At 49.0% G+C, this 9,903-nt stretch overlaps 1 pseudogene; it reads left to right on the top strand.

Moving 5' to 3' along the window:
* The first annotated feature begins 741 nt into the window (after window positions 1–741).
* LOC138498400 (zinc finger protein 850-like) overlaps window positions 742–9,903 on the top strand; it is a 272,974-nt pseudogene continuing 263,812 nt past the window's right edge.

Genomic DNA, 9,903 nt, shown 5'->3' with positions numbered 1-9,903 from the left:
CCACACACACCTCTACACACACACACACACCTCTACACACACCCACACACCTACATACACCTACACACACACACACACCCACCCTCCCTCATGGCAAGCAGGGAAACAGAAGTTTTGCCAATTAAATTCAGTATTTGGCAATGAGCCATTTGTATAAACAGTTACGAAAGGCAAATGTGGTGATATTAGGGAATTAGGGGAGTCTCTCCTACACTTTACCTCATTGCCAGAAATGTCTTTCTATTGGTCTCTGACACAACTTGTTTTTCTTTCAATCCTGGGGGAGGGGGACGGGTTTGGATTTTAGCTAGGTTTAAAGTACATGTTTGAAAGTATTGCCGGCATGAGCTGTGCCATTCTAACTGTGGGAAGACATTAGCGCTTTCCCTTTAAATCACAATTCTGTCCTTGTTTCCTCAATGGTGCTGTTGGTTATATTATTCATGTCTGCGCCAATACACATTTGCCCAAATGTAATGGCGTCATCAGCGATTACAAAATGGACTGGTCAAACATGCGTCTCCGATTGGTGCCGTACCCCTGCCTTTATTGTTTGTGTATGGACATTGGGAGCTCCCATGAGCTCATTTAGACATTTGTGAATAAATAAAATGGTAGAACATATATACATGCTCCAGATGAGTAAAATATCCATTTGCAATGTTTGTTTACACAGCCTGTGTGTTTTTCCTAATGTTTTGGATGCTAACATTTTTGACATAAATATGAATCAAACTATTCCTGCTGTATGTTACCTCTGTCACATTAAATGTTCTCATTGGAGCACCACTTCTCTGCCACCTATTAGGGCACCTTTCCCCAATAGATGGCACTTCAAAGTCAAATAAGTTACTACGTGAGGAGTTCACATCACTACTAGTGAGTAGAGTCTTCTTGTAAAATTTGATGACTGTGATTGTGAACGTGTTGAAACTAATAATGTGCATCTCCTTTTATGGTAATAGGTGACTGATGCCCCAGAAATGCAGCAACAGTGATTGTTCGATTCTCTGGATTCTCTGGACTATCGCTGTGAAAAGCTTCATTGTTGGAATATGCAATTTCCAAGCATCTTTGAAGAGTGCAAGTTTGGGGTCCAGTTGTCTTTTCAGAGTATTCTGCAACTGTGATTGAGAAGCCTGTTGGATACATGATGGTTTCCGTCCATGCAACCCCTTTGTGGTAACATCCAGTAACGAAGCTTGTATATTCTGTCAATCCTGGAGGAGAGGGATACCTAGCACGAAAATTACAATGTTTTATGTGCAGTAAGAAAAGCATTTCTCATTTGCTCTGAATCTGGGAAACGGTCAGTGAAAAGGGTTCTCTCATTTAGCACCTGACAAAATATACTGGCAAGAAACTTTATACATGCACAGAACATAGGAACAATTGCCATCTCAAGAACATACTTATTGCCCACATGAGGACATGGGTGAAAAACCTTATCAGTGTATTGAATTTGAGGATAACTTCCATTTGCATGATACACTTCTCTGTCACCAGAAAATGCATACAGGAGAGAAACCACAAGTCTGCATCGAAAGTGGCAAAGGGTTTGCTCAGTTGGGAGATCTTGCCATCCACCAGAGAACACATAGAGGAAAGAAATTGCATGTCTGCAGTGAATGTGGGAAAGGGTTTGCTACAAAGCGAGAGCTTGCTATCCACCACAGAACACATACAGGTGAGAAACCTTATGAGTGCACTGAATGTGGGAAAGGGTTTGCTCAGAAGGGATATCTTACTATTCACCAGAGAACACATACAGGTGTGAAACCCTATGTGTGCACGGAATGTGGGAAAGGTTTTGCTATGAAACAAGTGCTTAATAACCATCAGAGAATACACACAGGCGAGAAACCTTATGCGTGCATTCAATGTGGGAAAGGGTTTGCTCAGAAGGGACATCTTATTAGCCACCAGAGAACACATACAGGTGGGAAACCTTATGAGTGCACTGAGTGTGAGAAAGGTTTTGCTCATAAACTATGTCTTGTTAACCACCACAGTATACATACAGGAGAGAAACCTTATGTGTGCATTGAATGTGGGAAAGGGTTTGCTCAGAAGAGACATCTTATTAACCACCAGAGAACACATACAGGTGAGAAACCTTATGAGTGCACTGCATGTGGGAAAGGGTTTGCTACAAAGTGGGAGCTTACTATCCACCACCAGAGAACACATACAGGTGGGAAACCTCATGAGTGCACTGCATGTGGGAAACGGTTTGCTACAAAGTGGGAGCTTACTATCCACCAGAGAACACATACAGGTGAGAAACCTTATGAGTGCACTGCATGTGGGAAAGGGTTTGCTACAAAGGGAGATCTTACTAACCACCACCAGAGAATACATACAGGTGAGAAACCTCATGTGTGCACTGCATGTGGGAAAGGGTTTGCTACAAAGTGGGAGCTTACTATCCACCAGAGAACACATACAGGTGTGAAACCTTATTAGTGCACTGCATGTGGGAAAGGGTTTGCTACAAAGTGGGAGCTTACTATCCACCAGAGAACACATACGGGAGAGAAACCTTATGAGTGCATTGATTGTGGAAAAGGGTTTGCTCACCAGGTAGCACTTACTTGTCACAAGACAACACATACAGGTGATAAACCACACATGAGTGCACTGAATGTGGGAAAGGGTTTGCTTGCAAGGAAGAACTTACTCTCCACCTGAGAATACATACAGGTGGGAAACCTTACCGTTGCACTGAATGTGGAAAATGCTTCAGTCTGAACAGTCACCTTGTTAGGCACCAGACTGAACAGGCATGCCTGGGTGTATTTCAGCATAGTGAATGTGTCGAATACTTCAGTACATAGGATGTTCTTATCTGCTATTAGAGAGGGCATGGAGGTGGTGAAATCTCGTCTACATTTGAAGGTGCTTCTGAGAGAAGGTGGTGTTTCTACAATGTTACTGAGTTTGGCATGGCTGTTGACTAATACTGTGAAGAACCTGCCTCCACAGCTGGTCTCGGTTTCCTTTGGCACACAAATGATGGCTGATTAGGATTGTTGAATCACTGCTGTTTGAAATGCATCCCTTCTAGAATATTCAGCAGGGACACTGTACCTTCTGTATTAAGGTAACCATCCTATGGAACGCTTTGCCTTAGGACCTCATGCAAATTAATGAGCACCAACATTTTGGAAAAGCTTAACTCCTTAAGTGTCAAGATACCTCGTCCTTGGCACTTAAGGGGTTAATGAAAGGGAAAACATTAGAAGGCATTGTATGGTGATATACCAAAATCACCAAAAACGGCCTTGGCACTGGGGGGAAAACCCATGGCAGTTAAGTTTAAAGACTCAGTGGTTGAATTAGTAACCCTCATTGGTTATATGTGGTGTCCCTTGGTACCCAGACAGCTTGTAATGGCTCCGACCTTAAGGGGAGCCATCCCCCCTCCGTTCTCGGCTTAGGTAAGGTCTAGCGCCCTCCTCCTGCAACAGGAAAGCTCTCATCTTCTGAAATGGAATCCAGAGGACATCTTGTCTTTTTCAGTACTGATATTATGCTCTTGCTACATAGATTCTACAAGTGGATTCCGAGGGGCTAAGAGCATTTCCCTTCCCAACTCGTTTGCACAGCTCTATCAATGTACAACCCTTACAACTTACCACTTACCCCAAAGTACTTCAACACATCCACAACAGTTTGTTTCACATCTGATGCACATTAATAGAAATAGGAGAAGGTTTTCACAAAACAGAAAGTCTTCAGGGAAAGAGGCATAATATGCTTTACATAAGTGTTATCAATTGGCATTTCACTGTACCAACGTCTTAAAGCCAAGAATGACTAACGTTGTAAAAAAGGAAGTATTTATATAGACATATAGAAATCCCTCATGCATTCACTCTAGAATAACACGTAATATCAACTCTCCAAGTTCACATAGAATTCAGACACATGTGTTTGGTAAGCATCACATCTCATCTTCTATAATCCAATCAATCTACATGGCTTCTTTAGTCATGGACATTCAAATATATGTCGGCATATAAAGCCATGTCCAACCACACCTGGGGTTTAAATCACCTTTCCATTGACAAAGACACAAAAGTCCTGTCCAGATTTATCCCTTCTGCTTAAGGAAAATCAAAGTCCAAATAGACCTGCTCCATCACTGAATCAATATGTATAAAATGGCTTTGCATTTCTAAAGGTAAACCACAAAGTTTAAACCTCTAAAGTAATAACTTATGTAGGCTTGTCAAACCTTTTCTATGGCAAACCACAATATATCAAGCAATACATTTCAATGTATATCATATTGATCAAATGTAAAGAAAATATAACTAAATCATCCCAAAAGGCCAACATTGGGGCACATTATTCCGTCAAGCAAACCCCATTGCAATACTATCCCGATCATGACTCAAAGGGGCAGCTTAAGGCATACGCCCCCTGCTCCCTCTGACAGGATCTCAGCATAGCATCGCCTCAGCAAATCAGTCAGCCCTTGTATAGATGCTTCTCATCCTTCATACTCTGTCAGTTATAACCCTATTTCCAGATTTGACTATGGCAATGCCATTTTTCCTGTGCTCCCTAGTGTATGTGACTAGCTTCAGGTGGCAAAAGTGCCAACCTGCTTCTTTCAGGAATTGAGAAATGTGGCCATATCACTCATGTTTCATTACAATCCGCAACAGCTTCCTGTGACCTCTCACGTTGGGTTTTTAAGGTGCATTGCCGTGTTCATAGTGCCTTTTATGGCAAACGTCATCACTTTCTGCATTGGATCCTTCCACCCTTGTCCTCCCTGTACCTTTAAATCTATTCCTCTAGATGAGGAGGTGGTGTACTTCAGAGCCCCTTTACCTAATACATAGCATTGATAAAGATCCCAGAGGTCGAAACACGAGTCTGCTGACCACTACTAAGACATACAGGGTAATTCATAGAATTTCGCAGAAAAGTGTCGCAAGCGGCTGGCGCAGAGTGTCCGCGTGCGATTGACTGCGCCAGGCACGTGCGCTAAAACCGATTTCCGCGCACAGCGTATTCATGGATTTCAGGCTCCCAAACCAGCCGTGGCGCAGAGTATCGCAGCGACCCTGCAGCAGCGCCAGTAACGCCCCCAAGAATGCCCTCGCGCAAGGAAAAGTCATCAAAATCGCTAAATCATCGCTAAGGGCTGCGCTAACCCTGGACCAGTTTACAGGGCTGCCAAACAAGGAACGCAAAGCGGGTAACGTGCATATCAGGGGTACGCGTGAAGTTATACACGCGATTTGCCAGGGTACGTGTATTACAGGGGTACGCGGGAAGTTTAACACGCGATTGGCCAGGGTACGTGTATTATAGGGGTACGCGGGAAGTTTAACACGCGATTAGCCAGGGTACGTGTATTACAGGGGTACGCGGGAAGTTTAACACGCGATTGGCCAGGGTACGTGTATTACAGGGGTATGTGGGAAGTTTAACACGCGATTAGCCAGGGTACGTGTATTACAGGGGTACGCGGGAAGTTTAACACGCGATTGGCCAGGGTACGTGTATTACAGGGGTATGCGGGAAGTTTAACACGCGATTGGCCAGGGTACGTGTATTACAGGGGTACGCGGGAAGTTTAACACGCGATTAGCCAGGGTACGTGTATTACAGGGGTACGCGGGAAGTTTAACACGCGATTAGCCAGGGTACGTGTATTACAGGGGTACGCGGGAAGTTTAACACGCGATTGGCCAGGGTACGTGTATTACAGGGGTATGCGGGAAGTTTAACACGCGATTCGGCTGGCTACGTGTATTACAGGGATGCGATTTGGCCAGGTACGTGTATTACAGGGGTGCGCAGGAATTATCACACGCGATTTGGCTGGGTACGTGTATTACAGGGGTGCGTGGGAATCATCACACGCGATTTGGCTGGGTACGTGTATTACAGGGGTGCGTGGGAAGTCACACGCGATTAGGCTGGGTGGGTCCTCACAGGTGTTCCCTGTACACCCTCCACGGCCCCTGCAGGCAGCCTACAAAACAGGGGACTACCCTGCACACCTGCTCATGTCCCCCTGCACCCCCACCCCCCAGCAGTGCAGGGGCAGCCTCCACCAGGCCCCCACTCATGTCTCCCACCACCCCCACCCTCCCGCCACCAGGGGCAGCCTCCACCAGGCCCCCACTCATGTCCCCCTGCACCCCCACCCCCCAGCAGTGCATGGGCACCCTCCACCAGGCCCCCACCCATGTCTCCCACCACCCCCACCCCCCCGCCACCAGGGGCACTCTCCACCAAGCCCCCACCCATGTGTCCCACCACCCCCACCAGTGCAGGGGCACCCTCCACCAGGCCCCCACCCATGTCTCCCAACACCCCCACCCACCAGCACTGTGGGGCACGTGGCCAGCAGGCAGTCAGGCAGCAGCAGATGGCAGGTGGGAGCGTGCTCAGGGCTCTGGGGGGCAGTAATTTGGCCTCCTGGCCAGGAGCGTGGTCTCTCGTGTGTGAACGCGTGGACAGCCTGATAGGGAGTGAAATCCCACACGTCAGCAAAGGCCCTTAGCGCGTAAACCCGTCAACAGCATATGCGCGCCTATAGTCACCTGCACGTGCAGGAAATTTTTGCGTGACACGTCCCAGTGTCAAAGCGTGTGATTGGTGAAAATGGATCTACACGCAGAAGTGACAAAGCGTGTGATTGGTGAAAATGGATCTACACGCAGAAGTGACAAAGCGTGTGATTGGTGAAAATGGATCTACACGCAGAAGTGACAAAGCGTGTGATTGGTGAAAATGGATCTACACGCAGGAGTGACAAAGCGTGTGATTGGTGAACGTACACGCCGCGTAAGTGACGCTGTACGTGTAGGCCTGTATATAAGGTACATGTAGAACACCATTTCCTTGTACTTGCTTTTCGTGGAGAGCGAGTGGGTGAAATCTGTACTTCTGGTCGTTTCACACGCGATTTACTTCACAGCGTTTCCAGTTCGTATTCCCTGTTACCTCTGACAGCTTTTTCTCTTTTTTCTCTTTTACTGGTTTACCTGGGCCTGTTCCCTCAAACAGTGTCCCCTTCTACTGTTGTCCTGTCTTCTCAGACAGCGTACACATCTTCTTTTGGCGGGGGTTTAGCCAGCCAAACGCGCTCATTTTTCACGCTCTTTTACCTGGCAGACGGTGAGTCACGCACGTATCCAACTTCTGTGCTTGCCCCGTGTGTAGCCTACCCCTTCAGAGGTCATTCTAGGCTGCGTGTGACACGCATACGTTCATTCTTGTGTTACTGGGTGCCACAGCGTAGTGCAGGTTTTTCTTTCTGCACACGTGGTCTAGGAGGGGTTGCGTGCACGTCATCTCCCTTTTTTGGGCCTCCTGTGCGTTGCGTGACCCGTCATCTTTCCCCAGGGGTTACAATCAGCCGTGCTAGAGCACTAGGGTACAATTACCATCTGGTACCCAACCCCTTTGACCCCCAATTGCCCAGGACAATTGTCTACAGCCACTCCCATACGCACATTAATATCAGTGCCATGGCTGGGAGGCGAGGATTCCGTAAGGGTGGCAAAGGTGGAAGAGCCACAAGTGGTGGCCGTGGTGGATCCGGTAGGGGACGTGGTCGTAACTTGCAGGGTGAGCCTGTCCCCCCATGTGTGGAGGACCAGTCAAGGGCACCCATCATCCCCCCCCTCCCCCCCCCCCCCTCCCGTTGAGGCTGAAGTGGCTGACACCATCCATGCTCAGCCCTTGTTGGACCAGCCCATTGTGGCACCAGACCTGGCTGACTCCATGGCTGACTTCCAGGTCAGCAGGGCTACGACACGTGCGCTGGTGCACGTTGATGCCATCATGCCACGTGGATCTGGGGCAGCAAGGTCATCTGCTGCACCAAGGAGGCAGGGCGGAGTGGCTGCAGGGGCAGCTGCGGCTCCATCCACCCCAGCCCTCACACACCCAGCCAGGACAGTGTCGGTCCTAGTCCATGCTGCTGACATTCCCCCTGACACCATCACACTAGAGCCAATGCCTGCACCAACTCCCATGCTGAGTGTGCAATCCCACACTCCTGATACAGAGTCCACCAGGGCTCCTGCCCCTAGTGTCCAGAGCGGCGCAGGACACTCAGGATCACCACCACCTTCCAAGCGGAAGAGGAAGAGTGCTCGTCCGGCACAGGCTGATGCCCCAGACACGGCTACACAGTCCGGCCCGTCCAGGAAGCCCAGCTTCACGGATGACGAACTGAATGCACTTGTCGAGTATGTGTCCGGACATGACAACGAGATGGTCATTGTTGCAGGATCCAAGACCACACCTGCACAACGCCAGGCACACTGGCAGACCGTTGCGGACATCGTAAGTGCCCTTGGAATCGTGAGGCGCACAGCCAATGATTGCTATAAGCGCTGGAATGACCTAAAGCGCAGGGCAAAGAGTAAGCTAGCCTCAAGTCATGCCGCAACTCTAGTGACTGGAGGTGGGTCTCCAGTAGTAGACATGGAACTCACTCCACATGAGTCAGTCGCTGGGACCTACGTCACGGAGGAACAGATCCAAGGCGTGGGAGATCTGGCTGATTACGAGGCATTGTCCGGTGAGTGCACATGCATGTGTGTGTCATCCATGTGCATGGTGTGTGTGTGAGGGCTTCTGTTTGGGTGCCAGGTGAGAGTGTGTGCGCCTGAGTCGTATGGGTCAGCCATGTGCTTCATGCAATACTTCCTGCGCAGCTGCATTTGGCCATAGCAGTATCCCTTCTGCCAACAGTAGACATCTAGCACAACTGCACGCCAGTTGCCCTTGAAGTGTCACCTTGACACAACATATTTGCTTATTTTTCACTGTTCATTCAGTCAGTTTGTTTGCATTCCACCACTTTCACTAGGCATGTCGCTGTCCACTAGTCACATGTCTGACATGGGTATGGTAAAGTGGAGTGACTTTGTTACCTGGATATCATTTGTACACACATGTCCCTGTGCAATTTGACCATTTCAGACTGGCAGCTCCAGGTGAAAAATCTGACCTGTTAGAATTAGAAAAGCTATTACATGCGGGAACTGGACTGAATGAATAGGTGCTGCCCTCCTCTCCATCTTCACTCAATAGCAATGGTACATGCCATCTGTGTGATGGCATGTGTGTTTCACCTGCCAATCACAGGCCAATGTGTGATGCCACTGCCAGGCAGCATGCAGAAAATTTGTTCATCTTCCATCTTGGTGTCATCAGTGTGTGCCATTTGCCTGCACTTCATACGCAGTGAGGGTGCATGCATGGGAGGGTTTTAGTCATGTGGGACATGTGTCAATCAAGTACTGGTTCTCTTGCTTCTCAGCCCTCAATGTGTGCCATGGTGCTAATGCCTGTTTCCATTACTTTGTTTTCATGTCTTTGCAGGGGAAGACGCACCTGATACTGCTGGGGTTGTGGAGATGGTGCAGACCCAGGAGGTGTCCCAGGGCCGACCAACCACCAGTGAGGGACGTGGTGTGGTGGTGGGGGAGAACCCACAAGTGCTGCAGGTCGTGCTCTCAAGGGGTGTCTCTGGCTGCACCTCCCCCGAGCTGTACTCAGGTGTTGATTCGGATGAGACCTACGTGCCGTCGCAGGTGAGTGTTCCAGGGAGGGATTCTGTTCTGTCTCACCCACCTGCACCAGGGTCAGTACCCTCCATGGGGATGTCAGTGTTGGCAGCTACGCCTTCGGTGGTTACGGATGCAGGGTCACACTCCGCGACATCTGATCCTGTTCCTGGGCCAGCAGATCAGAGGGGGAATGCAGTCCTGCAGCCTCAGGCAGTGCCGGCACAGCAAGGCGCAGTTCGCCTTGCCCCAGACAGGTGTGGTGCCCGCCGACGTGGTGGCCGTACGCCACCCGGCAATACCGCATGGGAGCAATCCATTTACGGTATGGCTACCCAACAGGCTGCAT

Source organism: Ambystoma mexicanum, chromosome 5q (genome assembly GCF_040938575.1).
Source record: "Ambystoma mexicanum isolate Mex_15411 chromosome 5q, UKY_AmexF1_1, whole genome shotgun sequence".
Classification (NCBI taxonomy): domain Eukaryota; kingdom Metazoa; phylum Chordata; class Amphibia; order Caudata; family Ambystomatidae; genus Ambystoma; species Ambystoma mexicanum.
The sequence above is the reverse complement of the archived record's forward strand: the minus strand, read 5'-3'. Positions and strand labels throughout refer to the sequence as shown.